The sequence below is a fragment of the Pleurodeles waltl genome, chromosome 1_1 (assembly GCF_031143425.1).
Source record: "Pleurodeles waltl isolate 20211129_DDA chromosome 1_1, aPleWal1.hap1.20221129, whole genome shotgun sequence".
NCBI classification, from domain to species: domain Eukaryota; kingdom Metazoa; phylum Chordata; class Amphibia; order Caudata; family Salamandridae; genus Pleurodeles; species Pleurodeles waltl.
The window spans coordinates 221,011,397-221,031,051 of NC_090436.1; the positions used below are offsets into that span (position 1 = coordinate 221,011,397).

Genomic DNA, 19,655 nt, shown 5'->3' on the forward strand with positions numbered 1-19,655 from the left:
TGATAAAGTTCTTAAACTCCCATCAACTGTCATTATTGACCGCAAATAATAATTGAAACTGTGATGATCAATTAATTGATGTACAGTTCCTGCTTAGTCTCATCTAACGTTGAAGATCCAGTGACCAAGAAGTGATAACAGAGGGGATGTCTCCCTGATGATTTGGTAAGCCATACCTTGTAAACAGATATTTAAAATGAGATCCCGACTCCAGCACAAATGTGAACTGCAAGCCATCCTCACACTTGTTATTATTAAGTCTGATTAGGCCAATATACCTTGGAGCACCCACATTCATCATACAAAAATTACAAATCGTACAAAATGCTACTGCAAGACCTCTTCTCCGCCTTCACTCAAGAGAATGCATGGCTCCAGTCCTGCAATCGCTCCACTGGCTACCTATATCTAGAAAGGCAATGTTTAAGGCACTCTCCATTGTCCACAGAGCGTCCCACAGGAAAAGACTGTTATACTTCTAATTTTTTTTTTATTTAACTTTGAACACTTTGCTGAAAGCTTGCACCACTTATCATACCACCTTACCATGACAAAACCATGGAAGGGACTGCTTTCTCCGTACAAGCCCCCCAACTCACTACAAAACAACATTAGAATCACCCAGGAGCATGTTTCATTGACAACTACACCACCCACACTCCTGCAACAGCACCCAGAATATAGTTGCACCCTTAAGCGCAATCCTCAGCTTATAACCCACAAATTGTAAACAAATCAACCAACAAAGAACTTCACAGGGTAAGTTAAGTGCTTCACAATATTTTGATACACAAGCGAAGAGGACTGTTAGCTCCTGCTGCTTCATCATTAAGATCCTAAGGAAGGTTTTTCCTTTCATCCCTCTTGAGCTCACGGTCGCTGTAGTCATTGTGCTTATCAATTTGCACATCAACAACTGCAATGCTCCATATCTCAATATTAACAGAGGTACCTTAAACAGACTCCATATGATTCAGAATGGAGCTGCGTATGATTTTGGGTGTCCCCAAATGTCTGTCAATGAGGGACTGCATGTGTTCTTTGCACTGGCTGCCAGTTGCAAAGCATGCGAGGTTCAAAGCCCTTTTTTGATTCACAATGCTCTTCTTTGCCAAGGGCCATTGCATTTGAGAAAGGCCTTTAAATGGTATATTCCCAAGAGACAGCTGAGGTCTGCCTCTCTAAAGGTAGAGGTTCCAAGATTTCGGAAAGTGGGGTGGAGGATGTTCTTTTCGCATAGCTGCTGCCAGGCTATGGAACTCTCTGACTACCCATATTGCGAGTCTTTCTTCTCATGAAGCCTTTCGGAAGAATTTGAAAACCTGCCTTTTCTCTTGTGGCGATAAATAGGTCTTGTTGTCTCTTCTATGGAGAGTCTTTGGTTAATTAGCACTTTGACAATTTATGGTACAGTGCGCTTTGTAAGCTGTCGAAATTCTCAAAATTCTAGGAAGGGCTGAACTATGGTTTACTGTGGCATTATATAGCAACATATTTGCATACATAACAGTTATAACCAAAAATAATACCAACACCATGATACGTAGCTATCAGCAGCAAATTGTAATTTATACTTCTTAAGTGTATATAAGACATGTCTACTATGAAGGTTGTCCATCGCCAGTGTTGTAAGGTCAAAAACCAAACATCTCCAAATGAACAAGTATGGAATAACTAAAGAGAAATCACACACTGCTGGAAAATTTGGAGGACAGTAATATTGTCCACCACTACACGTCCCAAATACCTAAACAATCTGACTGCTTCTTTACATTTCACAAATACACTCACATATGGGATGATCATTAAAATACTCAGCCCAACAGATCTCTCCCTCCCACCATACCAAGTTGAAGATAACAATTAAACACACAATCTCAAATCCAGTGCAGTAACCAGCTAAGCAGGCTATAACAAAATAAATACCACAATGTAACCTGCAGAGTTGTTCAAAGCCACCAGCATACTGAAAAACGTAAAACTGTATGTCTGTCTCTCACACTTCAAATTCCATCATCACACGGTTGCTACATCCCACAACACTATAACCACACTTCGTGATCATCATGTACGACATGGAAACACTTTCCAAATAGGATAAGAACAAAGGCAACATTCTTCCAAACACTCGTCCTACACAGTGTAGCGTGCTACCCACGTGGGCGCGTATATCAGCATCCCACAAAAGGGAATTAAGCGCTATAGAAATGCTGCAAGACAATACAATACTTGGAAACTCTCAGCGGTTCGGAAATACACTAAGTGGTTCGATAACAATCTCCGTGGTGGTTGGCGATCCCGAGCCTCTCAATGGTTCAGAAAAACCCAATGGTACAGAAAGACTCCCTGCTACAGAAGGACCTCGGGATTCTGGGAGCGTTTCTCTGCTCCAGCGAGACTCCCCGTGGGGAAGGGTCACCCCTAGACTGTCGTGGTCCACTGAAATTTATCGTGGTCCAGTGAAATTTATCGTGGTCCAGGGAGACTAACACTGACAACCTCTGCGGCACCTTACCTTGGCGTCGAAGCAAGATGCCGCGCTGGAAGGAGTCCTCGTTGTGTAGCGGGATCCGCAGGTCGTGCCCATTCCCTACCAGATGTAAAAATCAACGATCACCAGAATACCCTTATTTGCACTGGATAAACTCCAGTACTAATTACTCACAATTTTAGGCTCAGTTTCAGCATCCTCACACTAGTGGCTGTCAATATATTTACCACAAATGGATGAGAAATGTGAAGCCCCAGCGACTTTTAAGTTTGCTACATTGCAATAAGCATGTCTCATTTATATCGCAGTCTTCCTTCATAGCAAATGAGGATTTTATTGCTCCGCAGGTGAACAGTTAACTACCCAGCCTTGTACATGACCATTTTAAATGGTTCAAATGGTGGTATACCCATACCTTCCCCTTTGCATACCGTTCTTCGCCTCCTTTAAAAAAAAATCATTGAGTTTCAATGTGGGCAAGCCAAACTGCCACAAAAATGCCGGTACCACTTACATTTAATTAAATATCAAACTTAAAATACATTGGAAAAGGCATTATTAGGAGCACCACATCGAAAGTTTACGAAAATTATCGTTATTTGGGGAAATACAGCGCCAACCTGTGACCTACAGAAATAGACCATCCTCTATTTCATTCTCATATCCTTCAACTCCAACTCCAACTGATTTTATAACGGCTGTCATGTTTTTGTTCCGTAATTTTAGCACTTCCGGGTCGCATAGCAACCAATCCCACAGTTCAACATATCCTGGGTGCTGTCTATAAAGTGGGCGGTCTAGGACGCGAACATTACGGTCACACCCTCCCGCAACCAATCCTAGTGCGCCATACATCTGTGGTGTGGTGCCTGCAGCAAGCACGTGCATTTGTTTGGTCAGTGCTGCACTTACTGTTGCGGGTGTATAGATGCCGACATTTTACAACTGCAAAATTGGAGATTTTTAAAACAAAATAGTGAGAATTTATTTTTCCCATTGATTTATTTTGTAGCAGAGACGATTTTAGACGGGAAACAGGAAAAATAAACTGTTTTTCTCTTCTAAAATAGGGAGTCTCCTGCCTAAATCGAGTGTGTTGACGAGTATGCGGGTACTACGGTGTACGCCGAGGAGAAGGGGTGTTTAGCAGAGCTCCGGGCTTTAGTTAGTCCGTTGAGGGCCTGATACTTCATCTCCAGACTAGGTTGGAGAGGATTATTGGCGGGAAGGGAGGGGATTAGAGGAAAGGCAGACTGAGCAGCACCAACAAATTATCAGGGACAGTTGAACCAAGGGAGTGGCTTGATTCTAAGCCTGTGGACCACGAAAATATTTGGCATGTAAACGATGTAAGAAAAATCACGTGAATATATGTTGCATACTCTTCAAAACTGAAAAAAAGTATTTCTTTAACATTCAAAAGCCTATCACCCTAGTACTTCAGTTTAAATTATTGCTTGGAGATATGTATTAAAAGTGATAGTTTTAAAACTTTATCTTCGAGACATTCCAGCCCTTTAACGCAATGCCATTAGTGAGCTGAGCGGCACTAAAAAAATGTCTAGCTTTCGCGCTAATAATTTTTCAATTCTATTAAGGACACGGAGGCGAGGATTATGCTTCTCTTTCCATGCTTTATTATTACACAGCAGCCAATTAACATCATGGAAAGCAAAAAACTACATGACCCAATATCAGTCATGACACATGATGAACCATAGAGGAGGAAGCCTATAAAGTGTTGAATCACACCAAGTCACTCCTCTTTCTTTGTCCAATTCAAAATTCAATCCAAAAAAACAAAATTTGCAACAGAAAAAACAAAAGTCTTAATCCAAAACTTGTAAACGGAATCCCAAAGGCAGACGAACTGGCATCCCACTTGACTGGATGAACTAAATTGCGTCGGATCTCCTTACTTCTCATCATTTCCTAGAATAAATGAAGAAATCCAGGCCATAAAAACTGAATAACATAAGAAATACTTATATTACCAAACAATAGGGTGGGATAGCACTAATTTACAGTAATTTGCACATAATATCAACAGATACTATAACATTCCAACATCATATATAAACAGTGCAGTGGGATAATCCTCGCCTCCGTGTCCTTAATAGAATTGAAAAATTCTTAGCGCAAAAGCTAGATTTTTTTTAATTCTATGTCAGGACCGGAGGCTCAGATTATGCTTGTTCAAAGCTGATTCACAGCTACAGAGGCTATATCAACAATAGGTTTATAATAAAAAGTTTTAAACGTAGAAGGCGAAGACCAATCTGCTGCCTTTAAAATGTCCTCTAAACGAGAACCTAAAACCAAAGACTTTGATGCCATAGCCCCTCTGGCAGAATGCGCACCAAACTTAGAAATATCAATACCTGCTTCACTCAGCAACCAACGCATCCACCTAGCGAGAGTGGCTGATAAAACAGGATGATATGGTTTAACCAGAGAAATGAGTAACTGACCCCCCATATCAGAACGAAACTCTTCTGTACTTACCTCGTAAGCCTTAAGACATTGTACCACACAAAGCTTGGGGTTGTCCACAAAACATGGATAAGTCACAGATTTTAAATTGCATTTAGTTCTACGCGAGATGGCAAAAGAGACTCCATCAGGAGAAAAAACTCTCCCCGCCAAATCTAGAGCCCTAACATCTGACACTCTCTTACATGATATCAAACACAATAACATGGTGAGTTTAGCTGATAACTGTTTTCTAGCCAAAAATCTATTAGCAGGCCAGGATTCTAAAAACCTAAGAACTACATTAACATCCCAAAGGGACGAACACCGTGGTCGAGGAGGGTTAGCTAACCTGATACCCCTCATTAATTTACACACAATAGGGGGCTCACCAATGGGTTTACCTTCTACTGGTAAATGGCCTGCTGAAATAGCGGACCTGTAATTATTAATTGAACGGTATGCCAAACCTGACGCTGCTAAGGAGGAGAGGAAATTCAGGACCAGACAGCTACCTGCTGAAGAAGGATCTGCACTCCTAGAACTACACCAAGCACTCCATCGCTTCCACGCCGAAGCGTATCTCTTGTGAGTACTGGAGGACCAGGAACCTGCAATGAAGTCGGAAGACTCCTGCGAAAGTCCTGGGATGACCCATCTCTGCCTGAAAGACGCCATGCCATCAGGGATAACTTGCCTGCCAGTATCAACAGGTGAAACAAGCCCTGAGGGTCCTGGAGGAGATTCTCTCGGAAGGGAAGAAGGATCGGATGATCGCAACTCAGTTCCATTGCTATCAGGAACCACGCTTGCGATCTCCAAAGGGGCGTCACCAGAACTAATTCCGCTTGCTGACGTCTGATCTGGGCCAAAACCCTGGGAATCATCAGGAAAGGAGGAAATGCATAACTCAGCTCCTGAGACCAGTCCTGAAGAAACGCATCCGTCTGCGATGCCTCCGGATCTGGTCTCCAACTGAAAAAAACGTTTCATCTGCCGATTGAGGCGAGATGCAAACAGGTCGATCGAAAAGGGACCCCATTTCGCAGACAGAGTCCGGAAAACTCTGGGATGTAACCTCCAATCGCTGAAATCTCTCAGGTGACGAGAGTTCCAATCTGCCACTAAGTTGCTGGTTCCAGGGAGGTACTCCGCCACCACAGAAATCCTGTGCTTAAGACAAAAGTGCCAGAATTCCTTGGCTATTTCTGCTAGAATGCGGGAACGAGTTCCCCCCAGCTTGTTGACATATCTCACTGCCAAGATATTGTCCATGCGAAGAAGAATGCAACAATTCGCTCTGATGGGAGAAAGACTCTTGATTGCAAAAGCGCCTGCTAGGAGTTCCAAGCAATTTATGTGGAGATTCAACTCCGAGCTGGACCATCTGCCTCCCGTGGACACCGAGCCGCACCGGGCTCCCCAGCCCCAACGGCTGGCGTCGGACTCTATCACTACATCCGGGAGAGAGCTGAATATGACTCTGCCGTTCCAGGCTTCCATATGATCGAGCCACCAATGCATCTCTGCACGTGACTCCTCCGACAATGGAACCTGATCTGCATAGCTGAGACCCTTCTGAAGATGAGAAATCTTCAAACGCTGAAGGGCTCGGTAATGCAAAGGACCCGGAAAAATCGCCTGAATCGAAGAAGATAGCAGGCCCACCATGCGAGCAATCGCTCTCAAGGAAACAGTCTGTTTGGATAATAGAGACTTCAATTCTCTCTTGATTGACCGGATCTTCCCCGAAGGAAGAATCAGAAGAGACCGTAAAGAGTCTATCTGGAACCCCAGGAAGTCTATCTGATGCGAGGGGATCAAGACAGATTTCTGGGCATTGATTATGAAACCCAGACTCTGAAGAAGAGACACCGACCAATTGAGGTGATCTAACAGAAGATCTCGATCTTGAGCCATGATTAAGATGTCGTCTAGGTACCCGATAAGTCTGACCCCTTGGGAGCGAAGAAATTCTACTACTGGACGCATGACCTTCGTGAAACACCATGGGGCAGAGGACAGGCCAAAGGGAAGGAAGGACCTTGTACTCGTAACATTCGGTCTCCCAATAGAACTGAAGGAACCTCCGATGCGGAGGAAAAATAGGAATGGTCAAGTAAGCATCCTTTAGATCTAGGCGAACTAACCAGTCTTCCTCTTGGAGAACATCTCTTAGTAAATGGATCCCTTCCATTTTGAAATGACGATATAGCAAAAAATCATTGAAGTCTTTTAAATTTAGAACCAAGCGAGATCCGCCCCCTTTCTTGTCTACTAGAAAGACTGGACTGACAAACCGTGAAGGGGAGCTCTGATAACGGCACCCTTCTTGAGCAGAGCTGTAATTTCTGCGGAAATAAGACTGTGCTCTTGATGGGAAAAATACCCCTGCCTGGGAAGGCATGTTTGATAAGGAGTCTCGTAAAATTCTAGTTTGAACCCTTGAACGGTCTCTAAGACCCAGGCATCTGCTGAAATAAAGTGCCAATTCTCCAGAAATCTCTGAGTTCTGCCCCCCAACATTACTTCTGAACTCAAGATCAAGCTCACCTGTGGCTCCCGAGTCCTGGGAGAAGGATTGTTGTCCCTTGGCTCTTCCTCTGCGGAATCTGCCTCGACCATACCTAGGTCTTGATGGGTAGTAGGTGGATGAGGAATCGTAACCCTGGTAACCTCCTCTTCCTTGTTGGAAGGATCCACGATGGGGGCTTTGCTGATTGAAACGGCCGAAGGCACGCCCTCTGTAGCGTCCGGCCCCTCGAAAAAGTGGACGCAGCACTCTCCGAATGGATCCTTGTGCCTTGTCCAGACTGGCGTAGGTGGATACGAACTTAGCCAGTTCCTTCATGAAAGGAGAACCAAATAGTAAGCCCTGAGCCACGGGCCAGATTCTGATGCAGCCAGGTCTGCCAGTTTGGGGTCTAGTTTCATCAAGACCGATCTGCGTCGTTCAGACGAGATAGCGCAATTAGCATTGCCCAAGAAACATAGCGCTCTCTGTGCCCAGCCTACTAGAATATCCGGGTTAATGGGATCACCCGATTCCTTGGCTTGAAAGGCCAATTCCAGAATCTTAGTTAGCGGTCCGGAAACGTATAAAAGTTTGTCTTGACATCCACGCCAGGCGCGATCGATACCCTTCTTAGGATCCTTGGCTGATTTTTTGAGGAACGTAACAAGGGTAGGATCTAACTCTGGGGTCTCTGTGACTTTGGAGGGAAAGTCAGGTCTGGGGCACTCAGATCTTAGTCTAGATCGAATATCTTTATCAAACCCGTGCCTGATATGTTCTTTTACATAGTCTGCCACCTCAGGGGGTGGCAACCACAGAGAGGATCTGGGGTGCACGATGTCCTCTGGCTCGAAAGTCAACACCTTAGGGGTAGGGGCCTCCTGGTGGTGGGCTTTCTTCTTGCGCTTACGTGGAGGAGCGTCCTCCTGCTCGGAAGAGTGATCGGATGAAGCGGAAGAAGAGGCTGGAGCATCCACAGCTTTCTTTAGCGATCCCGCATTGTAATCATGCTCTCTAGCCATATTCCTAAAAAGGGATTGGAAATCTGCAGCATGCGGATTAGAGGTTTGTTTTGCAGATTGTGAGTCTGCCGAGAAGGAAGGGTCTCCCAGGGAGGGGGTGCCCACGGGCGCTGACCAGGCTTGCTGGTCGACCAAACCCAAGAGATGATGCTTAATGGGCTGAATGGCCTGAACTAAGGCCTGATTGACTGAATGACGCATCCTCCCGTCTAGAGCATACACCAAATCCTGGTCAAAAGAGCCAGAATTATCACTAAAATAGTACAAGTCCTCTGCTTGGTCATCATAACCAGCCATACTGAAAACAGTAAAAAGGTAGCTCCTGAGGAGCAGTATAAGCAATCAAATAACAAATCAGGGAAATACAATTAAAAAAAAAAAATTAAAAACTTTTTTAGATGTGGAGGGAGTTGCCCTGATGGGATTTAATGCCCTTGAAACCAGGCCCAGCCTGAATAGAAATTATTTCAACCCCAGCGTCCAAGCACTGGGGCGTAGTGGGAGCTGAGCCGATGGAGATGTATATAAACAGGGCTTAAAGTGCAGTAGCACTTATTAAACACAAGGCAGAGCCTCTCAAATAATATCCTCTAGCAGAGGGGTTAAATGGCGCAGATGCGCTGAATGCTGCTGAGGCAGAGCCTCTATAAAGCCCTCCAAAAACGGAAATGGAAGAAAATTAATCAAATCAACTCAAAAAACGTGCTCTGGTAAGAGCGCTGAGGGACCGGAGCCGGAGCGAGGGAAAATTACTTTGTTCAGTGTTCAATAGAGCGTGAACAAATTCACCAGTAACACTCCGAGCGAGCGTTGACGAAAAACAGAGCCCCGGGGGGAGGATAACACGTCTGTAATGAGCGCTCGGCACGAGCGCTGAAAGCCGGCACTGGAAGGAAAATATTGATTTTTCACGCTCAGCCGAGCGTGAAATCCTTTGGCAAACAAAACGCTCGTAGCGAGCGTTCAATCGGACGAAACTGATCCGGCAGGCGCGTGCGGGAAGAGACAAAGAGGGGTCTCGCACGCGCGTCTAAAATAAGAAATAAGGCAGACCGACGTGGGTCCCATAAAACGCGCTCACGCAGAGCGCGGATCATAAAATAAATGAAATTTAAACTAGACAAGGAAAAACATCTCCACGGCAATAAATAGGACCGCGCAATGGGCGCGAGTCTTGCTCCCTTACTCCCACTCCACGAAGTAAAAGCGCTCAAATGGGCGCTTATAAGGAGGGGAAAAGCCCGCTCCCAACATTATTTATCATAATAACAGTAAGAAAAAATCACACTTATCTGGCTGCGAAGCAGCAAAGAAAGAGGAGTGACTTTGTGTGATTCAACACTTTGTAGGCTTCCTCCTCTATGGTTCATCACGTGTCATGACTGATATTGGGTCATGTAGTTTTTTGCTTTCCATGATGTTCATTGGCTGCTGTGTAATAATAAAGCATGGAAAGAGAAGCATAATCTGAGCCTCCGGTCCTGACATAGAATTCAATTGTCATGTGCATTCAATATGTGCCCTAAGTTGTTGTTAGAGATGGAGCACCTTTCTGCTCTATTAAACCAAATACAAAGTGTATTGTGTACAGTGCGCTCACACAGTTTGGCCAAGACAAATGGAGAAGCCCGGCTTGACCCCAGGTTTTCCTGTTTCACATTAAACAATTTAGCCACTCAATGTGAACCTTTATCTCATTTTTAACATCAAAGGTATATGCTTCGTTTTAAGTTGTTGGAGCATGATAGTAGAGTGTGGGTAGCTTACTGAAGCCTCATGAAACCTTGGTTCATTTGGGTCTTAAGGGGCCAAGACGACCTTCAGCTGAGCCAAAGCCACGCATCTGGCTCCAGCCATCACTAGCTCACCCACCTCTAACAGTTATATAGTGATTACTACCACATGTGGAGAGCTGTTGCAAACTTCTACATGGGTAGCATGTTACACCTTGTAGGTGTGTTGTTTTTGTTTTGATCAAGGGAAATGTTCCCTGTTGTGCTTGATCACAGAGTTGCAGTTTTTGTGTTATGATACAGTGCCTCGGAGGGTGATGGATGAAGTGAGAGAGGTGTGTAGTTGATGGTTTCAGTAAACTGATAGCTTTAACCCCTTCCCCGCCATGGACGTAATGGTTACGTCCTTGGCTGCAGCGCTGAGGTGCGCAGCGCTGAGGTGCCACGTAACCATTACGTCCTGGTACCGGCCCTCTGGGGAAGCGCTCACCCGAGGGCCACCTCCCCAGCGCAGGGCTGGAAAGGGAATCACTTCCCCTTCCACCCCCAGCCTCCCACAAGTGACGTCCGATGACGCCAGCACGGAATCGTGTGCTGACCTCATCAGAGGTCACCTCCCATCGACCTGGAAGCATGCTTCCAGTGCAATGCAGAAGAGAAATGCTCAGTATTTCTCTTACGCTCGGGAGGAGAGGGCTGGCAGAGGCATGAAAGGAAAGGAAAGGCCTTGCCTTTCCTTTCATGTCTCTGCAAGCATTTCTGCTGCCCGATCACGGTGCGATCCGGCAACAGAAATGCCCACTAGACACCAGGGAATTATGTTTTTTTTCTTGTAATTGTCATGAGGGGATTGGCCCCTTGGGCAAGGGCCACTCCCCAGGGGGCCAAATTAGACACCAGGGATACTTTTTTTCCCGTTGTTTATTTATTTTTAATATGTGGGGAGTGACCCCTTAGGCAAGGGTCTCTCCCCAGGGGGTCAAATTATTTTTAGGCCATTTCTGCCCCCGTGGGGCAGAAACCACTAGGCACCAGTTTTTTTTTTTTTTACTTACGCATAAGGAAAGCGGCCCCTTGAGCAAGGGTCGCTCCTCAGGGTGCAAAATTATTTTTAGGCCATTTCTGCCCTCCCTCCGGGCGTAGAAACAACTAGACACCAGGAATTTGTTTTTTAATACTTACGCATAAGGGGAGCGGCCCCTTGGGCAAGGGTCGCTCCCCAGGGGGGGCAAAATATTTTTAGGCCTTTTCTGGCCCCCTGGGGGCAGATCAGCCTATTATAATTATGCCGATCTGCCCCCAGGGGTTGGGGGGGGGCAGAAACCTCTAGACACCAGGGATATATATATATATTTTATTTACTTTATGTTTTCATGTATGAGCAGCGACCTCTTAGGCAAGGGTCGCTCCCCTGGTGGGCAAATTGTATTTAGGCCATTTCTGCCCACCTTGGGGGCAGGTTGGCCTATTGTTGTTAGGCCAACCTGCCTGGTTATGCCCCCACCCCTCCTGAAAGGGGCAACAGTCTTTCAGCTCTCACCTGCACACTAAAACATCTTATCCCACGGCAAGCGAGAGGACATTTGATTATTTTGGATTTTGGTTTTACATTTGGGCCATGAGAGCTTGGCTAACTCTCAAAATCGTCCCACTTGGAATGGTGAGGGCTGCACTTTTTGGATTTTGGGACGCTGCCATGTAGAAAAATCCACAAGACTTAGACACATCTGAAAACTAAACATCTGGTTGATTCCAGGGTGGTGTGCTTCATATGCACCCTGCACCATTTTTTTACCCACAGTGCCCTGCAAACCTCCAGCTTTGCTGGAAATCACACATTTTTGTGATGGAACCTTCCGGAATCTGCAGGAATCCACAAAATTCCTACCACCCAGCATTGTCTCATCTATACCGATAAAAATTCTGCTGCACTTGTCAGCCATAATGTTTTTTTTTTTTCAAACTGCCCTTTTGGACCCGCTTTGGTTCCCCCTCAATTTTGACATGTTTTTAGTTCTTCCCTGTCACAGGCACTTGGCCTCCCTACACAAGTGAGGTATAATTTTTACCAGGAGACTGAGGGGAACTTTGGGTGGCAGGAAATTTGTCCCTGTGCGGTGATCCCACACAGAAATGTGGGAAAATGTGATTTTTATAGCTATATTTGAGGTTTGCTGAGGATTCTGGGTAAGAAAAAATTGGAGGATTCACGCAAGTGACACCTCCCTAGACTCCCTCTGGTGTCTAGTTTTCAGAATTGTCTGGGTTTGGTAGGTTTCCCTAGATGGCTGCAGACCCCCAGGACCAAAAACACAGGTGTCCCCCGCAAAAACAGGTAGTTTTGTATTTGATCATTTTGATTTGTCCAGATAGTGTTTTGGGGCATTTCCTTTCGCGGGCACTAGGCCTACCCACAGGAGTGAGGTACAATTTTTATCGGGAGACTTGGGGGAACGCTGGAAAAAAGGAAATTTGTGGCTCCTCTCAGATTCTAGAACTTTCCGTCACCGAAATGTGAGGAAAAAGTGTTTTTTTGGCCACATTTTGAGGTATGCAAAGGATTCTGGGAAACATAACCTGGTGAGAGCCCCACAAGTCCCCCCAACTTGGATTCCCCTTGGTGTCTAGTTTTAAAAAATGGCCAGGGTTGGTAGGTCTCCCTAGGTGCCGGCTGAGCTAGAGGCCAAAATCCACAGCTAGGCACTTTGCAAAAAACAGCTCTGTTTTCTTTGAGAAAATTTGATGTGTCCACGTTTTGTTTTGGGGCATTTCCTGTTGCGGGCGCTAGGCCTACCCACACAAGTGAGGTACAATTTTTATCGGGAGACTTGTGGGAACGCTGGGTGGAAGGACATTTGTGGCTCCTCTCAGATTCCAGAACTTTCTGTCACCAAAATGAGAGGAAAAAGTGTTTTTGGGCCAAATTTTGAGGTTTGCAAAGGATTCTGGGTAACAGAACCTGGTGAGAGCCCCACAAGTCACCCCATCTTGGATTCCCCCAGGTGCATAGTTTTAAAAAATGCACAGGTTTCCCTAGGTGCCGACTGAGCTAGAGGCCAAAATCCACAGATAGGCGCTTTGCAAAAAACAGTTCTGTTTTCTTTGGGAAAATGTGATGTGTCCACATTGTTTTTTGGGACATTTTCTGTTGCGGGCGCTAGGCCTACCCTCAAAAGTGAGGTACCATTTTTATCGGGAGACTTGGGGGAACGCTGGGTGGAAGGACATTTGTGGCTCCTCTCAGAATCCAGAACTTTCTGTCACCAAAATGTGAGGTAAAAGTGTTTTTTAGGCCAAAATTTGAAGTTTGCAAAGGATTCTGGGTAACAGAACCTGGCGTGAGCCCCACAAGTCTCCCCATCTTGGATTCCCCTAGGTGTCTAGTTTAAAAACATGCGCAGGTTTGGTAGGTTTCCCCAGGTGCCGGCTGAGCTAGACGCCAAAATCTACAGCTAGGCACTTTGCAAAAAACACGTCAGATTTCAATGTAAAAATGTAATGTGTCCATGTTGCTTTTCCTGTCGCGAGCATTAGGACTACCCACACAAGTGAGGTAGCATTTCTATTGCGAGACTTGGGGGAACACAGAATAACAAAACAAACGATATTGCCCCTTGTCTTTCTCTAAAAATTTTCCTTGCAAATGTAAGACAGTGTGTATAAAAGATGTCTATTTGAGAAATGCCCTGTAAATCTCATGCTAGTATGTGCACCCTGGAATTGAGAGATGTGCCAATAACCACTGCTTCTCAACATCTTATGTTGTGCCCATTTAGGAAATACAAAGGTTTTCTTGATACCTATTTTTCACTCTTCATATGTCAGCAAATTAATTACTGTATACCCGTTATAGAATGAAACCCCATTGCAAGGTGCAGCTCTTTTATTGGCTCTGGGTACCTAGGGTTCTTGATGAACCTACAAGACCTATATATCCCCGTAACCAGAAGAGTCCAGCAGACATAACAGTGTATTGCTTAAAAAAATCTGACATCGCAGGAAAAAGTTACAGAGTAAAACGTGGAGAAACATGGCTGTTGTTTTCACCTCAATTTCAATATTCTTTTATTTCAGCTGTTGTTTTCTGTAGGAAACCCTTATAGGATCTACACAAATTACCCCTTGCTGAATTCAGAAGTTTGTCTACTTTTCCGAAATGTTTAGCTTTCTGGGATCCAGCATTGGTTTCACACCCATTTCTGTCACTAACTGGAAGGAGGCTGAAAGCACAAAAAAACAGTAAAAATGGGGTATGTCAAAGTAAAATGCCAAAATTGTATTGAATAATGGGGTTTTCTGATTTAGGTCTGCCTGTTCCTGAAAGCTGGGAAGATGGTTATTTTAGCACAGCAGACCCTTTAAAAAAAGTTTTTTTTATTGATTATTGAAAATTACAAAACAAAGAACAACAACAATGGCCCGCCAGTTGTAAATACAGGTTGTATCGAAGTGCAGCCCTCCCCTGACATAAAGTAAGATCTATTCAACAGGACCCAAGTTCAGCCTCGCGAAGCATCATGATTCTGTACTGTCCGCATCAGCAGAGTCCGCCAGCCTTCTCAGCAGTACGATCCCCGCAAGAAGTCCAGGAGAGGGGCCTTTTTAGCAAGTAATGCGAGGCCAAGACTAACAACAGAAAGAGAACGAGAAGAGCAAAGGCAGGCAGAGTACGCGCACAGGAGCGACCAACCGCTAACAGCTATGCACTCAACCCAGTGTGAGCAGGGGAGATGAGAGAGCCACACCCAAAATGCGAGCAAGCATACATCACACGTCCTCCCCATTCAAGGTCGCCAGATAAGCACGCAAAGGAGCCCAAATGTCCTTCGGTCGGGAGCCCTCAGGTGAAAGTTCCCAAAATATCATCAGCTGATCTTGGCAGGAGGCAGCGTCCCGTAACCATTCAGATCCACGGGGAGCACTCCCCCTGCCCCAGCACATAGCAACTCTGCGCTTAGCCAGTAAAAGAAGCAAACCTATCAGCCTTCTGTGAGTCCCACTGATCTCATTCACACACCCAAGCAGCGCAACTTTGAGGGAAACAGGTATCTGCGCAGGACTTCCACCCAGAAAGCATGAACATCAGCGCATTCCCACGCAAGATGCAAAAAAACAGCGTCCGAGGCACAACAATGCTCACAGCGCGCATCCGCTCGCAGACCCATAAAGCAGAGCCCACTAGGCATGTAATATAGGCGGTGTAAGAACTAGTTCAGGGACCGCGCTCTCATATGCGCACAACAACTCCGCCACGTCTCCTCTGTGATGGGCTCTCCCACATCCATCTCCCATCGAGCCCTGGAGGACTCCCCAAGTGCACCCAGCTGTTCCTGCATGCAGGTGTATAATTTTGTAACTAGTTTGCGTGGTGACTGCATGCAACACAACACCTCCAAGGCACGGCACTCCGGCGGGACCTCCGGAAGACTAGGGGACCGAGCTCGCAGCATAGCACAGACCCTCAGCACATACATCGGCTGTAACACAGTGACACATTCACCGCCAAGCGCCTCACTAGGAGGTATTAAACGGCCATCCGCAAACCAATCGCCCAGCTCAGTTAAGCTGGCATCCCAAAGAAATTCACGTATTCCCCCATCACGGAACAGCTGGATGTCAGCAACAGCTAAGGCAGGCAACGAGGGAGCAAAAGGAGTGTCCGCTCCCGTACCCTGCATCAACGCCTGCCACGCCCTGTCTGTACATGTCACTGTATCGACGCCCCACGAACGAGACTGAGACGGATGCCCAAGCACGCGTACCAAGCCGTCCGGCCAGACCGCATCACTTTCAGGCACCAAATGCGGCTGATACCGAATCGGGCGCAACCAGTAATATGCACAGTGCGCTTGCGCACAATTATAATAAAGCTCCAAATCAGGGGCAGCAAGCCCACCCGTCTCAAAAGGCAGCGTCAGCTTCTCCCAGGAGATACGAGGTTGGCTGCCCACCCAAACCAAGCATAGTAGAACAGAGCGAGACGCCGCAAAAAACTCCTCGAGAGTGGGAGCGGGAGGTTAACAAACAGGTACAAAAATTTTGGGAGAACCACCATCTTCACGATGGCAATACGCCCAATCAGCGAAAGCGGCAAGGTGCGCCAAGCCTCGACTTTCTCCTTCAACCGCGAAATTGCCGCACCATAATTGCCCAACCAAAGAGTTTCGACGTCGCAACTCAACTGGATTCCCAGATAACGAACCGGGCCCTCCGCCCATGCTATAGGGTACCGGGAGGAGAACTTCGCCACACCCGGGGGCAGAGGCAGCACCACTGACTTGGACCAATTAATCATGATACCAGAAAAGGTACCAAAGTGCACAATCTCATCCAGCAGAGTATCTAAATTCCGGCACGAGTCCCGGACATACAGCGCAATGTCATCTGCATACATAGATACCAAAATGGGTTGTTGCCGGTACTGCACACCCTTGTCGTTGTGTCTCTGCCGCAACCCCGCCACGAGAGGCTCACAGCAAACCCTTTGTTGATGCCATTTTCAGGGGTAAACCACAGGCCGCCTTCTGCAGCCTTTTTTTTCCCAATTTTCTTTTTTTAAACAAAATGTTTGCTGTATTTTGGCTAATTTCTTGGTCTCCTTTAGGGGAACCTACAAAGTCTGGGTACCTCTAGAATCTCTCGGACATTGGAAAAAAAGGACGCAAATTTGGCGTGGATAGCTTATGTGGACAAAAAGTTATGAGGGCCAAAGCGCAAACTGCCCCAAACAGCCAAAAAAAGGCTTGGCACCTGAGGGGGAAATGGACTGGCAGCGAAGGGGTTAAACAGCGCTTCAGGTCTCTTTATGGTATTACTTATAATCGAAACATACTTAGTTTGATACTGCACTAGGATATCTGTTCTGCGATAATCTGTTTACATTTTATGGTCCTGAGCAGGTACAGGTTGGAGGAAGGAATGGTGAAGAGATCTGCTGGGATGGATTTTACTAATATCCCCTATTTGATTGTCATTGTGACATGTCAAAAAGTGCTCACTGTAAGTTGTCACTGTTTGTAGATTGTTGGAATATGTAGTGAGGATCTAAATTAAAGTCCTCTTTTGGCCAGCAGTATGTGGCAGATTTCTTCAGTTATTCTATATGTTTTCAGTTGGTAAAGGGTGGTTTATTTCTGTAAATATTTGCTGGGTAATAGGCATGACCTGTAACAGTTTTTTTGTGTGTGAGAGTGTCAAGCAGTGTATGCAGTTTATATGAACTATAATAGACTGCCCGACTGCTGAGTGTTATTGTATTTTGTGGGCCAGGAGAGTTATATATTGCATTGTGTCTGTATTGCTATAGCACTTAGTATGCCAGATTAGGCATTTAAGCGCTGTAAATTGGTCAAGATGCTGCTTCAGAACACAAGATTAACGTTTTTAGTCAGTGGTTATTGTTCGTAGTTGGGATTGGAGTGGTGCTTTTAAGGAAACCATTGTATGTATTTAAATCATTGTCTATATTGTGACTAATAAGAGGTAGACGCGATCTTTAGGTGGGGGTATGTGAATTATGTAAGTGGTTGGAGGTAGTAATAAATGACCTACAGGAGAATAGGTATTGTTAGGCTGCATGGTGCTCCTTTTAAAGCATAGGTTTTACATGAGGTGTAGGTAATAGGCAAAAATATTATAATGGAGATAAAGACAAACATGGATGTGACCTAGAGAAGGCTATGCTTAGAGGGAGTAGGCATGTAGTAGATGAAAAGTAAAGAGAACTCGGTTTAAACGAAAAAGGGAGAAGCACTAATCATAAGGTTACATCAAGGTAAATTTTCATTGTGATACAGAGGAGGCTTTTGCGAAATTGTTTGCAATCAGAGGATGCAAAACTAGATATTAACAACATTATATTTATGTGTGATAGTGCTATGTTAGCTATTATTTGATCAGCACCAGAATCAGGTCAATAATGTATCTCCTGAAAGGCTACTGCTAGACCAGGGCTCGAAAGAAATCATAAACATTTTACTAGACCTGCAGGTCGAGTAACTTAAATAATCTACTCGACCTAACTGTAATGTACTTGACCCGTAAACGGGTCTCAAATTGTGTGATCCTAGGCAAATAGTTTACAGAGTTGCCTTTTTCTTAATTCTCACATACGATTGCCCCTTCAAATATGTGAGCTCAGCATTTCTGCAGTACAAAAAAACTCTTTTGTTTGATTAAATAGATTAACGTTTGCTGCATGCATCACAAGAATCTAGCCCACATACCCATGAGGTCTAGCCCACATAACCTAGGACTTTTTAGTTTACTAACAGCATTGCCATGAGTGTTTCTCAGTTTGTTTAAACACTAGTTTAATAAATATATTATTAAACCATGATGTAGTAAAATATCGTCATCTACACACAGTAACTTTCCAAGAAATGTCCAAAAACCGCTCCACTAACTTGCAGCTTTACTGATAAAACTATATAGTGTATTAACAATCTGTGCAAATTGGGTTTCAGAAAACATATCCTTTGCACATCAACATGTAAAGTATTCTGATTTGTTTTTTATGACATAGAAATATAAAAAAGGGCTTTCATAACTAATGACATTTATTTTGAAATGTTTGCACAGTCGACTTAGTCATTTAAATGTTGTGTATTAGGAAAAACCTGACACCCTATATCCTTTTATTTTACATTCTAAGCAGCAGGTCACACAGTTCACCTTACAAAGTCCTGGAACTCTGTAGTCAGAAGGAAAATTAATTGTAAGAAAACCTGACCTGTGACCTCTGTCTGTGAACACACAGCAAGTGTGACATAAGAACAAGCTTTAACATCATCTTTTATTGCCCCTCCACTTCTCAACTGAACAGAAGACCTATTCAGTGTCAACTTGCCAGAAGGTATGAGAAAGTATTAAAAATAGCTCAACCTGATCCAATAAGACTAGTCAATTCGAGTGGTCAAGTGGATTTTTCGAGCCCTGTAGACCACCTCTTTAGCAAGAACAGCTGATCAGCTCAGGGCCTGGAAGTATAACGTAATGGCTGAATGCATATATAGGGGAAACGTAAAACTGCCAAATAAATATAGAAAATATATATGGAAAAAACAATACCAATAGTAGGCATAACATCAATGTATAATGTTACTGGGTACTTGTATAGAGCAGTGTTTACTAATGTCATGGCGCTTAGGCAATGGTCTGCAATTGTGGTTCCTTACTAGCTTTGGAGTGGGTGTGGCTTGTGGCAGTTATCTTTCTGTACATGAATACGTCAATAAAACTGAAAATAAATGAATAAAATACAAACATATGATTATAATCCACATCAACAGATACAGTGTGGATGGAGGTAAACAGCAGATCTGGAGGAAAGGGGTCTTCACCAGACGTATAATTAGCAAAGAATGTGCTGATAAACTAAAGCAGAACTAAGTGACAGAAGTGGTAGTGATGAGTGAACAGAA

The 19,655-nt window shown here is 44.8% G+C and overlaps 1 protein-coding gene across 6 annotated transcripts in view; it reads right to left on the bottom strand.

The window, feature by feature from the left end:
• CPLANE1 (ciliogenesis and planar polarity effector complex subunit 1) overlaps positions 1–3,229 on the bottom strand; it is a 1,992,329-nt gene extending 1,989,100 nt beyond the window's left edge. For 5 of the 6 annotated variants that reach the window (XM_069221234.1, XM_069221235.1, XM_069221236.1 and 2 more), the window contains exon 1: positions 3,123–3,229. The gene's annotated coding sequence lies outside the window, so the exon portion shown is untranslated. Of the gene's footprint in view, positions 1–2,515; positions 2,591–3,122 lie in introns of all 6 variants that reach the window. The other variant, XM_069221233.1, reaches the window with a different exon arrangement.
• Between the last annotated feature and the right edge of the window lie 16,426 nt (positions 3,230–19,655).